Here is a 12,833-nt window from a genome sequence, read left to right as displayed (position 1 = left end):
TTTGAGGCTGACGTTTGGCAACTCAAACCTTCAGCTCCCTCCACAGATTTTCTATGTGATTAAGGTCTGGAGACTGGCTAGGCCACTCCAGGACCTTAATGTGCTTCTTCTTGAGCCACTCCTTTGTTGCCTTGGCTGTGTGTTTGGGGTCAATGTCATGCTGGAATACCCATCCACGACCCATTTTCAATGCCCTGGCTGAGGGAAGGAGGTTCTCACCCAAGATTTGACGGTACGTGGCCCCGTCCATCGTCCCTTTGATGCGGTGAAGTTGTCCTGTCCGCTTAGCAGAAAAACACCCCCAAAGCATAATGTTTCCACCTCCATGTTTAACGGTGGGGATGGTGTTCTTGTGGTCATAGGCAGCATACCTCCTCCTCCAAACACGGTAAGTTGAGTTGATGCCAAAGAGCTCGATTTTGGTCTCATCTGACCACAACATTTTCACCTAGTTCTCCTCTGAATCATTCAGATGTTCATTGGCAAAGTTCAGACGGCCCTGTATATGTGCTTTCTTGAGCAGGGGGACCTTGCGGGCGCTGCAGGATTTCAGTCCTTCACGGCGTAGTGTGTTACCAATTGTTTTCTTGGTGACTATGGTCCCAGCTGCCTTGAGATCATTGACAAGATCCTCCCGTGTAGTTCTGGGCTGATTCCTCACCGTTCTCATGATCATTGCAACTCCACGAGGTGAGATCTTGCATGGAGCCCCAGGCCGAGGGAGATTGACAGTTATTTTGTGTTTCTTCCATTTGCGAATAATCGCACCAACTGCTTGGCGATGGTCTTGTAGCCCATTCCAGCCTTGTGTAGGTCTACAATCTTGTCCCTGACATCCTTGGAGAGCTCTTTGGTCTTGGCCATGGTGGAGAGTTTGGAATCTGATTGATTGATTGCTTCTGTGGACAGGTGTCTTTTATACAGGTAACAAGCTGCGATTTGGAGCACTCCCTTTAAGAGTGTGCTCCTAATCTCAGCTCGTTACCTGTATAAAAGACACCTGGGAGCCAGAAATCTTTCTGATTGAGAGGGGGTCAAATACTTATTTCCCTCATTAAAATGCAAATCAATTCATAACATTTTATGAATTGCGTTTTTCTGGATTTTTTTGTTGTTATTCTGTCTCTCACTGTTCAAATAAACCTACCATTAAAATTATAGACTGATCATTTCTTTGTCAGTGGGCAAACGTACAAAATCAGCAGGGGATCAAATACTTTTTTCCCTCACTGTAGATAGTTTTCAAGTAATCTGCCCAACCATGTTTTATTCTGTCTACAAGGAAGGCAACGAAAGGAGCGCATTCTTCCTGTGACTTGTTCAATCACATGCAGCTCAGATAATTTTTTATAGACAAAGATATATTATACAGTGCATTCGGAAAGTATTCAGACCCCTTGACTTTTCCCAAATTTTGTTACGTTACTGCTTTATTCTAAAATGGATGACATTTCTTTCCCCTCAACAGTCTACACACAATACCCCATAATGACAAAGCAAAAACAGGTTTTTAGACAAAAAACTGAAAATCGGAAATAATACATTTACATAAGTATTCAGACGTTTTACTCAGTACGTTGTTGAAGCAACTTTGGCAGCGATTACAGCCTCAAGTTTTCTTGGGTATGACGCTACAAGCTTGCCACACCTGTATTTGGGGAGTTTCTCCCATTCTTCTCTGCAGATGATCTCAAGCTCTGTCAGGTTGGATGGGGACCGTCGCAGCACAGCTATTTTCAGGTCTCTCCAGAGATGTTAGATCAGGTTCAAGTCCGGGCTCTGGCTGGGCCACTCAAGGACATTAAGAGATTTGTCCCGAAGCCACTCCTGCGTTGTCTTGGCTGTGTGCTAGGGTCGTTGTCCTGTTGGAAGCTGAACCTTCGCCGCCAGTCTGAGGTCCTGAGCGCTCTGGAGCAGGTTTTCCTCAACCTGTACTCGGTACTTTGCTCCGTTCATCTTTCCCTCGATCCTGACTAGTCTCTCAGTCCATGCCGCTGAAAAACATCCCCACAGCATGATGCTGCCACCACCTCCAAAGAAGAACTCCGGAGCTCTGTCAGAGTGACCATCGGGTTCTTGGTCACCTCCCTGACCAAGGCCCTTCTCCCCCGAATGCTCACTTTGGCCGGGCGGCCAGCTCTAGGAAGAGTCTTGGTGGTTCCAAACTGCTTCCATTTAAGAATGAGGGAGGCCGCTGTGTTCTTGGGGACCTTCAATGCCCCAGAATTCTGCTTCAACACAATCCTGTCTCGGAGCTCTACGGATAATTCCTTCGACCTCATGGCTTGTTTTTTGCTCTGACATGCACTGTAAACTGTGGGACCTTATATAGACAGGTGTGTGCCTTTCCAAATCATGTCCAATCAATTGAATTTGCCACAGGTGGATTCCAATCAAGTTGTAGAAACATCTCAAGGAAGATCAATGGAAACAGGATGCACCTGAGCTCAATTTCGAGTCTCATAGCAAAGGGTCTGAATACTTGTGTAAATAATGTATTTTTGTTTTTTATTTATAATAAATGTGCAGAAATATCAAAAAACCTGGAATTCGCTTTGTCATTATGGGATATTGTGTGTAGATTGATGACATTATTATTATTTTTAATCAATTTTAGAAGACGGCTGTAACGTAACGAACTGTGGAAAAGGCAAGAGGTCTGAATACTTTCCGAATGCACTGTAGGCTGTTTTCAAACAGGTTTAAACAGCCAGCGGTGTGTGTGGGTGCACCAGTCAGCCATGTGTGTGCGCAAGCGGATTAAGGAGTGCTTCTTCTGCAGCATTCGCTGTAAAATGTAGTGTTTTGCGGCCGTGCTTCGGATACACGGCCAAAAGTATGTGGACACGTGCTCGTCGAAAATGTAATTCCAAAATCATGGGCATTAATATGGAGTTGGTACCCCCTTTGCTGCTATAACAGCCTCCACTCTTCTGGGAATGCTTTCCACTAGATGTTGGAACATTGCTTCCATTCTGCCACAAGAGCATTAGTGAGGTCGGGCACTGATGTTGGGCGATTAGACCTGGCTCGCAGTTGGTGTTCCAATTCATCCCAAAGGTGTTCGATGGGGTTGAGGTCAGGGCTCTGTGCAGGCCAGTCAAGTTCTTCCACACTGAACTCGACAAACCATTTCTGTATGGACCTCGCTTTGTGCACGAGGGCATTGTCATGCTGAAACAGGAAAGGGCCTTCCTTAAACTTTTGCCACAAAGTTGGAAGCACAGAATCGTCTGGAATGTCATTGTATGCTGTAGCGTTAAGATTTCCCTTCACTAAGGGGCCTAGCCCGAACAATGAAAAACAGCCGCAGACCATTATCCCTCCCCACCAAACTTTACAGTTGGTACTATCCATTGAGGCAGGTAGCGATCTCCTGGCATCCACCAAGCCCAGATTTGTCTGTCGGACTGCCAGATGGTGAAGCGTGATTCATCACTCCAGAGAATGTGTTTCCACTGCTCCAGAGTCCAATGGTGGCGAGCTCTACACCACTCCAGCCGAAGCTTGGCATTGCGCATGGTGATCTTAGGCTTGTGTGCGGCTGCTCGGCCATGGAAACCCATTTCATGAAGCTCCCGACAAAGAGTTATTGTGCTGACGTTGCTTCCAGAGGCAATGTGGAACTCTGTAGTGAGTGTTGCAACCGAGGACAGACAATTTTTATGCACTACGCGCTTCAGCACTCGGCGGTCCCATTTTGTGAGCTTATGTGGCCTACCACTTCGCGGCTGAGCCGTTGTTGCTCCTAAAGGTTTCCACTTTACAATAACAACACTTACAGTTGACCGGGGCAGCTCTAAGAGGACATACATTTTACGAACTGACTTGTTTGAAAGGTGGCATCCTATGACGGTGCCATGTTGAAAGTCACTGAGTTCTTAAGTCATCCATTCTACTGCCAATGTTTGTCTATGGAGATTGTATGGCTGTGTGCTCGATGTTATACACCTGTCAGCAACGGATGTGGCTGAAATAGCCAAATCCACTAATTTGAAGGGGGGTCCACATACATTTGGCCATGTAGTGTATTTACATCAATGGATAGGTAGAGACTTCAGCTTTCTCCTCATTTGTAGCTATATCATTCCTGTAAGACAAAAATGAAGGCATGGCATGTTTAAAATGGCTGTGTTAGGTAAAAGATCTGACAATTATTATTATTATTTTTGAAATCCTTTTGGAACAGTAATTGGTGACATATTTTAATTCAACCTAGACTTTCAAATCTATTATTCCCCCCTGCCGAAGAAAAAATAAACAACAATGTGATGCATTTCAGTTTTTTGGGGCCTGCTGTATCTCAGCCTTTCTAAAAGTACTTAGCATGTGTTTGTAGGACTTATAGTTTTTAAACCGAAATGTACTTTATGAGAGTAGTATACAATATTATGTGCTGTTTAGAAAATGCCACCAGAGGGCGTCAGAGTTTAAGAGGCTGGTCCTGCTTTAAATGACGTGCAGCTTATAAAGGCTTCATAAAGTCTCCATAAAGCCTTCATAAACACTACATAATTGTGTCACAAATCATCTATAACCATATGACATGGTCTATAAAGGGTTCATAAATGTGGCTTAACTGTGTGACATAACCACCAATATCCAATGTGACATAACCTACTAGGTCAAATATAACATAAACCTAAGCATTATGAAGGCTTTATGAAGCCGTTATAAGCTGAACGTAATTTAAAGTGGGACCAAGAGGCCACGGAGTTAACCTGTAGGTTATCATATGAGCGGCCCCCGAGGCACTGTCCATTAAGCAGTGCTGAATCCTGGCCGCGGCCTCATATACCTGTATAAAAGGTTTTCCTTTGTAAATTACTTCCCCATTTACTCTATTGTCTATACTTTAGTGGCTTTAATATGTAATTCATTTCCTAAAGCAGTCTAGCTGTTTATGGTTTGGATCTACGGTGTCACGATCGTCGAAAGGATTGGACCAATGCGCAGCGTGGAATGCGAACATCTTTTATTATATATTCACCACACGAACAAAAACAACAAAACGATACGTGAAGTCCTTGGGTACATACACAAACCAACACGGAACAAGATCCCACAATACACTGTGCCAAACAGGCTGCCTAAGTGTGGTTCCCAATCAGAGACAACAAGCAACAGCTGATTCTCGTTGCCTCTGATTGAGAACCACCCCGGCCAACATAGATACACATGAACTAGAAACTGAAACAAAGAACACAAAACATAGACTCTACACACCCTGGCTCAACATAAAAGAGTCCCTAGAGCCAGGGCGTGACATACGGATAACATTGCTTTGATGCATTTGATTTATTAAGCTAGAATTTTGTTTTGATGAGTCACTTTATTTATGTTTTGAACTGCGTTTTTCAGTCATTTCGATTGTTGATATGGACATTTCGTTAGAACCTTATTGCATTGGAAGAATTGTTAATCCATTGTGAAAGGCTATGGATTTTGCGTTGCAAATTATTTGGATGAAATGTGTCCATATATTGGTCTTTTAGTGCCATCTATCAGTTGTAACTGTGGATGATACATTGGTCTATGGCTGAGCTGAGTTGAGCAGTGTGTCATTTTGTCGAATGATATGAAATATGCCGCCATCGGAGGCTATTGGTTGTGTTTCCTGGCTACATTGGTATTTACATTTGGTGATTTATTTTTTCGGTTAATAGCCTATGACACGCTGGTTGTTGGAGCTATCTGTTGTATGGGGAACTTGGGCTTCATCAAGGTTTATTTGTGAGTAAATCTGGCTTTGATAATAGCCAGTGTCTACCCAGCCACCAACCTCAATGCACGTCACTGATGAGATGATTACCATCTTTATGTGTTATAACAAAATTGCCTTACAGTTTTCTTTCTCAAACTTTCAATCTCCTCTCTAGCTCTTCTCTACTTTATTTACCTCTCTCTGTTTCCCTCTTTATTAATCTTTCACCTTTTTTCATCTCTAACAATGTAATCAGGCTTCTTCCCAAAAACCTCAGGCTCTCTCCTCCACATCCTTGTTACAGACTTGCCAATTATTCTACTTTTCCATCTGTCAGCCTCCTGCGAGCCTCCTTCCTGTCTTTGGTGAATAACTGCCAGGGAGATGAGGAGCTGGGCTCGGTATGAGTTTTAATTCTGTGGCGCCAAGCTGTCATCAGAGTCCTGATGGGCATCACCGGAGCCCCCCTAGCTCAACTACCCACCCCAGTTCCCCTAGCCCCCCTAGTTCAGCTCAGCCCAGTTCCATGCCACCATGGTAGCTTGTAGTACACATTTGCCCATGAGTGGCAATGAGTAGGAAGGAGTTGTACCAAAGCACTGACAAAGGGTCAGCTCATTTTTGGTTATGAGAAACGCTACTAGACAACATACAATGAATTCCGAATTGATCCTCTACCCCCTAACCCTGTCTAACATCTACACAACTGCCTTGCGGGTACAAAATCTAGTTGTCGATTTGGAAATCAGATAGATGAGAGGGCTTAGGCATTGAGGGTTGTGTGGGCAGTGAGGGTAGGAGCACTGCCATCTAGTGCTAGCCCTGAGACCGACAGACTCACCACACCACTGACATGGAGGTGAGCCAGAGAACAACAGTAGGAGACACTAACACACAGGTTCCAGCGCAGGAGAGGGAAATCATTAGGTGCCTGCTTTAACAAAGGAAGGCGCTGACTGCATCGGGCCTAAACGTCAGGCTTATTGAGTGTCTATTGGAAGAACAAAGCAGTCTGACCTTCTCAATGCCTCTTCACTGAGTGCACTCTAGATGGGCTGCTTTGTGAACATAAACGGGTGAGACTCCAGGTTTCTGTTGGAGAAGATGGAGGAGGTGGTATAGCCACAGAGAGCTTCAAGCTTTTTGTTTTCAGCCCAGATGTCAAGGGGCACTGCTGGCATCAGGATCGATGGACAGTTGAAAAGGAACTTGGAATAAAATCACTGAATGCCAGAGAAGCTTTGAATGCTTCTTCTAAGAGAGGATTGTGAGTCAATGGCCTGGGTTGGTTGGTGCAGGCAATGATGTGGAGAGGTGTTTTTACTGGGCCCTCTGATTTAACACAGGGATGGGATGGAGGGAAGAATAAAGTCAAGCAGGCAGAGAGAGATAAAGAGAGAGAGAGAGCGAGAGAGAGAAACATATATATATATGTATATATATATATATATATATATATATATATATATATATATATATAGAGAGAGAGAGAGAGAGAGAGAGAGAGAGAGAGAGAGAGAGAGAGAGAGAGAGAGAGAGAGAGAGAGAGAGAGAGAGAGAGAGAGAGAGAGAGAGAGAGAGAGAGAGAGAGAGAGAGAGAGAGAGAGAGAGAGAGAGAGAGAGAGAGAGAGAGAGAGAGAGAGAGAGAGAGAGAGAGAGAGAGAGAGAGAGAGAGAGAGACATCAATGTAGAGGTGGGATTAAGACAATTGAGGTGTACAGGATATCAGATGTGTCTCACACGTACAGTGCCTTCAGAGTATTCACACACCTTGACTTTTTCCACATTTTGTTGTGTTACAGCCTGAATTTAAAATGGATTACATTTCAAAAACATTGAATATCCCTTTGAGCATGGTGAAGTTATTAATTACACTTTGGATGTTGTATCAATACACCCAATCACTACAAAGATACAGGCATCCTTCCTCACTCAGTTGCCGGAGAGGAAGGAAACCACTTAGGGATTTCACCTTGAGGCCAATGGTGACTTTAAAACAGTTACAGAGTTTAATGGCTGTGATAGGAGAAAACTGAGGATGGATCAACAACATTGTAGTTGCTCCACAATACTAACATAATTGACAGAGTGAAAATAAGGAAACCTATACAGAATACAAATATTCCAAAACATGCATCCTGTTTGCAACAAGGCACTAAAGTAATATTGCAAAACGTTTGGCAAAGCAATGAACCTTTTCGTCCTGAATACAAAGTGTTATGTTTGGGGAAAATCCAATACAACACATTACTGAGTACCACTCTCTATATTTTCAAGCATTGTGGTGGCTGCATCAAGTTATGGGTATACTTGTAATCATTGAGGACTGGGGAGTTTTTCAGGATAAAAAGAAATGGAATGGACTTAAGCACAGGCAAAATCCTAGAAGAAACCTGGTTCAGACTGGTTTCCATCAGAAACTGGGAGATGAATTCACCTTTCAGCAGGACAATAACCTAAAACACAAGGCCAAATCTACATTGGAGTTGCTTACTTACCGAGAAGACATTGAATGTTGCTGAGTGGCCAAGTTACAGTTTTGACTTAAATCTACTTGAAAATATATAGCAAGACCTGAAAATGGTTGTCTAGCAATTAACAACAACCAATTTGACAGAGCTTGAAGAATTTTGAAAAGAAGATGGGCAAATGTTGCGCAATCCAGGTGTAGAAAGCTCTTAGAGACTTACCCAGAAAGACTCACACCTGTAATCGCTGCCAAAGGTGCTTCTACATAATATTGACTCAGGGGTGTGAATACTTTTGTAAATTAGATATCTGTATTTCATTTTCAATACATTTGCAAAAATCTCTAAAACATATATTCAGTTTGTTATTATGGGTGAGAAAAAATATATATTTAATACATTTTGAATTCAGGCTGTAACACAACAAAATGTGAAATAAGTCAAGGGGTATGAATACTTTCTGAAGGCACTGTGTGTGTGTGTGTGTGTGTGTGTGTGTGTGTAAGTGTGTGTTTGTGTGTGTGTGTTTACTCTCAACAGTATATTAATGATGTCTCTGATGGAATGTAATTACTTATAAATTAGGGGAGTTAAACGTGACTAAACAACACCAGGACTGCGGTCACATTGAAACTCAATTCAGGACTGTATTGGAAATTGTATTCCTGGGAGGAGATGGAAGTGACCCCAACCCTGCCCCCCCAAGTCGTCAACAGAGGAGTGACACACACACACACACACACACACACACACACACACACACACACACACACACACACACACACACACACACACACAGCCCACAGGGCAAAAACTGGTTGAATCAACGTTGTTTCCACGTCATTTCAACAACAAATATCTATGTGATGACGTTGAATCAACATGAAAAATTGATTGAATTTACAAAAAGGGAATATAGTCTTTTTTTCACCCAACTTTTAACCTAAATCCAATGACATGCTGACATTTTTCGTTGATTTCACAATGAATTCACATTAGTTGCTAATGATGCAAGATTATAAAAGTTTCCAAAAGCAAATTGACCTACTGTATATATATATGCCCTTGTCCACTGTTATGCAAATACCTCAGCCTCAGAAGTAACACTTGGGAATGAAGGCTATGTGACTTGAATTACTTTTAAAACACTCAGTAGATTATTAATCAGAGAACAAAAAGACAGTGAAGAGCCACTGTCTAAAAATCCAGAAAGGTTTTTCATCCTTAAAGGTGCAATATGCAGAAATTGTTCTGCCATTTCCTGGTTGCAAAGATTCTAATAGTTCGCCTAATTTCAGTTTATCTGACAAAACAAGCAATGTTTAGTGTAAAGAATCGCTGTTAAATATATTTTAAATAACCCAAAATATTGTATTTTCAGCTGTTTGAAGCTGGTGTACCAAACCGAAAGTAAAAGACTCAAAAATGAAACTTAAGAACGGGAGGCATAGAAATAGTGCACATAGAACAGATCTACCGCTTCTTTTAGACTTACGTTCAATGAGAATGACAGATCTATAACTCATATGTCTATGTGAATTTGGTGACGTCGCCCAAAAAGTTACATAAAAGGATAGTTAGCACAAATTATAAAATGAAACATTGGTTTAATTACTCTGTATTTGTTTTTGTATTTATTATGGATCCCCATTTGCTGCTGCCAAGGCAGCAGCTACTCTTCCTGGGGTCCAGCAAAATTAGGCAGTTATACATTTATATTTACATTTTAGTCATTTAGCAGACGCTCTTATCCAGAGCGACTTACAGTTAGTGAGTGCATACATTATCTTTCTATTTTTCATACTATTTTTCATACCCCTGTGGGAATCGAACCCACATCGCCATGCTCTACCAACTGAGCTACATCCCTGCCGGCCATTCCCTCCCCTACAACATTACAATACATTCACAGATGTCACAACACACTGTGTGCCCTCAGGCCCCTACTCCACCACTACCACATATCTACAATACAAAATCCATGTGTACGTGTGTTTATAGTGCGTATGTTATCATGTGTGTGTATGCATGTGTCTGTGCCTATGTTTGTGTTGCTTCACAGTCCCATAAGGTGTATTTGTATCTATTTTTTAAATCAAATTTTACTGCTTGCATCAGTTACTTGATGTGGAATAGAGTTCCATGTAGTCATGGCTCTATGTAGTACTGTGCGCCTCCCATAGTCTGTTCTGGACTTGGGGACTGTGAAGAGACCTCTTCTGGCATGTCTTGTGGGGTATGCATGGGTGTCCGAGCTGTGCGCTAGTAGTTCAAACAGACATTTCGGTGCATTCAACATGTCAATACCTCTCATAAATAGAAGTAGTGATGAAGTAAATCTCTCCTCCACTTTGAGCCAGGAGAGATTGACATGCATACAGTGAGGGAAAAAAGTATTTGATCCCCTGCTGATTTTGTACGTTTGCCCACTGACAAAGAAATGATCAGTCTATAATTTTAATGGTAGGTTTATTTGAACAGTGAGAGACCGAATAACAACAAAAAAATCCAGAAAAACGCATGTCAAAAATGTTATAAATTGATTTGCATTTTAATGAGGGAAATAAGTATTTGACCCCCTCTCACACAGAAAGATTTCTGGCTCCCAGGTGTCTTTTATACAGGTAACGAGCTGAGATTAGGAGCACACTCTTAAAAGCAGCTGGGACCATAGTCACCAAGAAAACAATTGGTAACACACTACGCCGTGAAGGACTGAAATCCTGCAGCGCCCGCAAGGTCCCCCTGCTCAAGAAAGCACATATACAGGCCCGTCTGAACTTTGCCAATGAACACTGGGTGAAAGTGTTGTGGTCAGATGAGACCAAAATCGAGCTCTTTGGCATCAACTCAACTCGCCGTGTTTGGAGGAGGAGGAATGCTGCCTATGACCCCAAAAACACCATCCCCACCGTCAAACATGGAGGTGGAAACATAATTTTTTCTGCTAAGGGGACAGGACAACTTCACCGCATCAAAGGGACGATGGACGGGGCCATGTACCGTCAAATCTTGGGTGAGAACCTCCTTCCCTCAGCCAGGGCATTGAAAATGGGTCGTGGATGGGTATTCCAGCATGACAATGACCCAAAACACACGGCCAAGGCAACAAAGGAGTGGCTCAAGAAGAAGCATATTAAGGTCCTGGAGTGGCCTAGCCAGTCTCCAGACCTTAATCCCATAGAACATCTGTGGAGGGAGCTGAAGGTTCGAGTTGCCAAACATCAGCCTCGAAACCTTAATGACTTGGAGAAGATCTGCAAAGAGGAGTGGGACAAAATCCCTCCTGAGATGTGTGCAAACCTGGTGGCCAACTACAAGAAACGTCTGACCTCTGTGATTGCCAACAAGGGTTTTGCCACCAAGTACTAAGTCATGTTTTGCAGAGGGGTCAAATAGTTATTTCCCTCATTAAAATGCAAATCAATTCATAACATTTTTGACATTCATTTTTCTGGATTTTTTTGTTGTTATTCTGTCTCTCACTGTTCAAATAAACCTACCATTAAAATGATAGACTGATCATGTCTTTGTCAGTGGGCAAACGTACAAAATCAGCAGGGGATCCTGAGTGGCGCAGTGGTCTAAGGCACTGCATCGCAGTGCTAGCTGTGCCACTAGAGATCCTGGTTCGTGTCCAGGCTCTGTCGCAGCCGGCCGCGACCGGGAGACCCATGGGCAGCGCACAATTGGTCCAGCGTCGTCCAAGGTAGTGGAGGGTTTGGCCGGCAGGGATGTGGGTTCGTTTCCCACGGGGGGCCCAATATGACAGAACAACAAAGAAAACACATGTATGCATTCACTAACTGTAAGTCGCTCTGGATAAGAGCGTCTGCTAAATGGGATCAAATACTTTTTTCCCTCACTGTATTATTAATGTTAGCTCTCTGTATACATCCAAGGGCCAGCTGTGCTGCCCTGTTCTGAGCCTATTGAAATTTTCCTAAGTCCCTTTTTGCGGCACCTGACCACACGACTGAACAGTAGTCCAGGTGCGACATAACTAGGGCCTGTAGGACCTGCCTTGTTGATAGTGCTGTTAAGAAGGTAGAGCAGCGCTTTATTATGGACAGACTTCTCCCCATCTTAGCTACTGTTGTATCAATATGATTTGACCATGACAGTTTACAATCCAGGGTTACTCCAAGCAGTTTAGTCACCTCAACTTGCTCAATTTCCATATTATTTATTACAAGATTTAGTTGAGGTTTAGGGTTTAGTGAATGATTTGTCCCAAATACAAGGCTTTTAGTTTTAGAAATATTAAGGACTAACTTATTCCTTGCCACCAACTCTGAAACTAACTGCAGATCATTGTTAAGTGTTGCAGTCATTTCAGTCGCTGTAGTAGCTGACGTGTATAGTGTTGAGTCATCCGCATACGTAGACACACTGGCTTTACTCGTTACCTGTATAGTTGTTGCCTTCTCACCAAGCTGCTTGCCTATTGTCCTGTAGCCCATCCCAGCCTTGTGCAGGTCTACAATGTTATCCCTGATGTCCTTACACAGCTCTCTGGTCTTGGCCATTGTGGAGAGGTTGGAGTCTGTTTGATTGAGTGTGTGGACAGGTGTCTTTTATACAGGTAACGAGTTCAAACAGGTGCAGTTAATACAGGTAATGAGTGGAGAACAGGAGGGCTTCTTAAAGAAAAACTAACA

The sequence above is a fragment of the Coregonus lavaretus genome, assembly GCF_964263955.1.
Source record: "Coregonus lavaretus genome assembly, chromosome: 14".
NCBI classification, from domain to species: Eukaryota; Metazoa; Chordata; class Actinopteri; order Salmoniformes; family Salmonidae; genus Coregonus; species Coregonus lavaretus.
Note: the sequence above shows the minus strand (reverse complement) of the source record.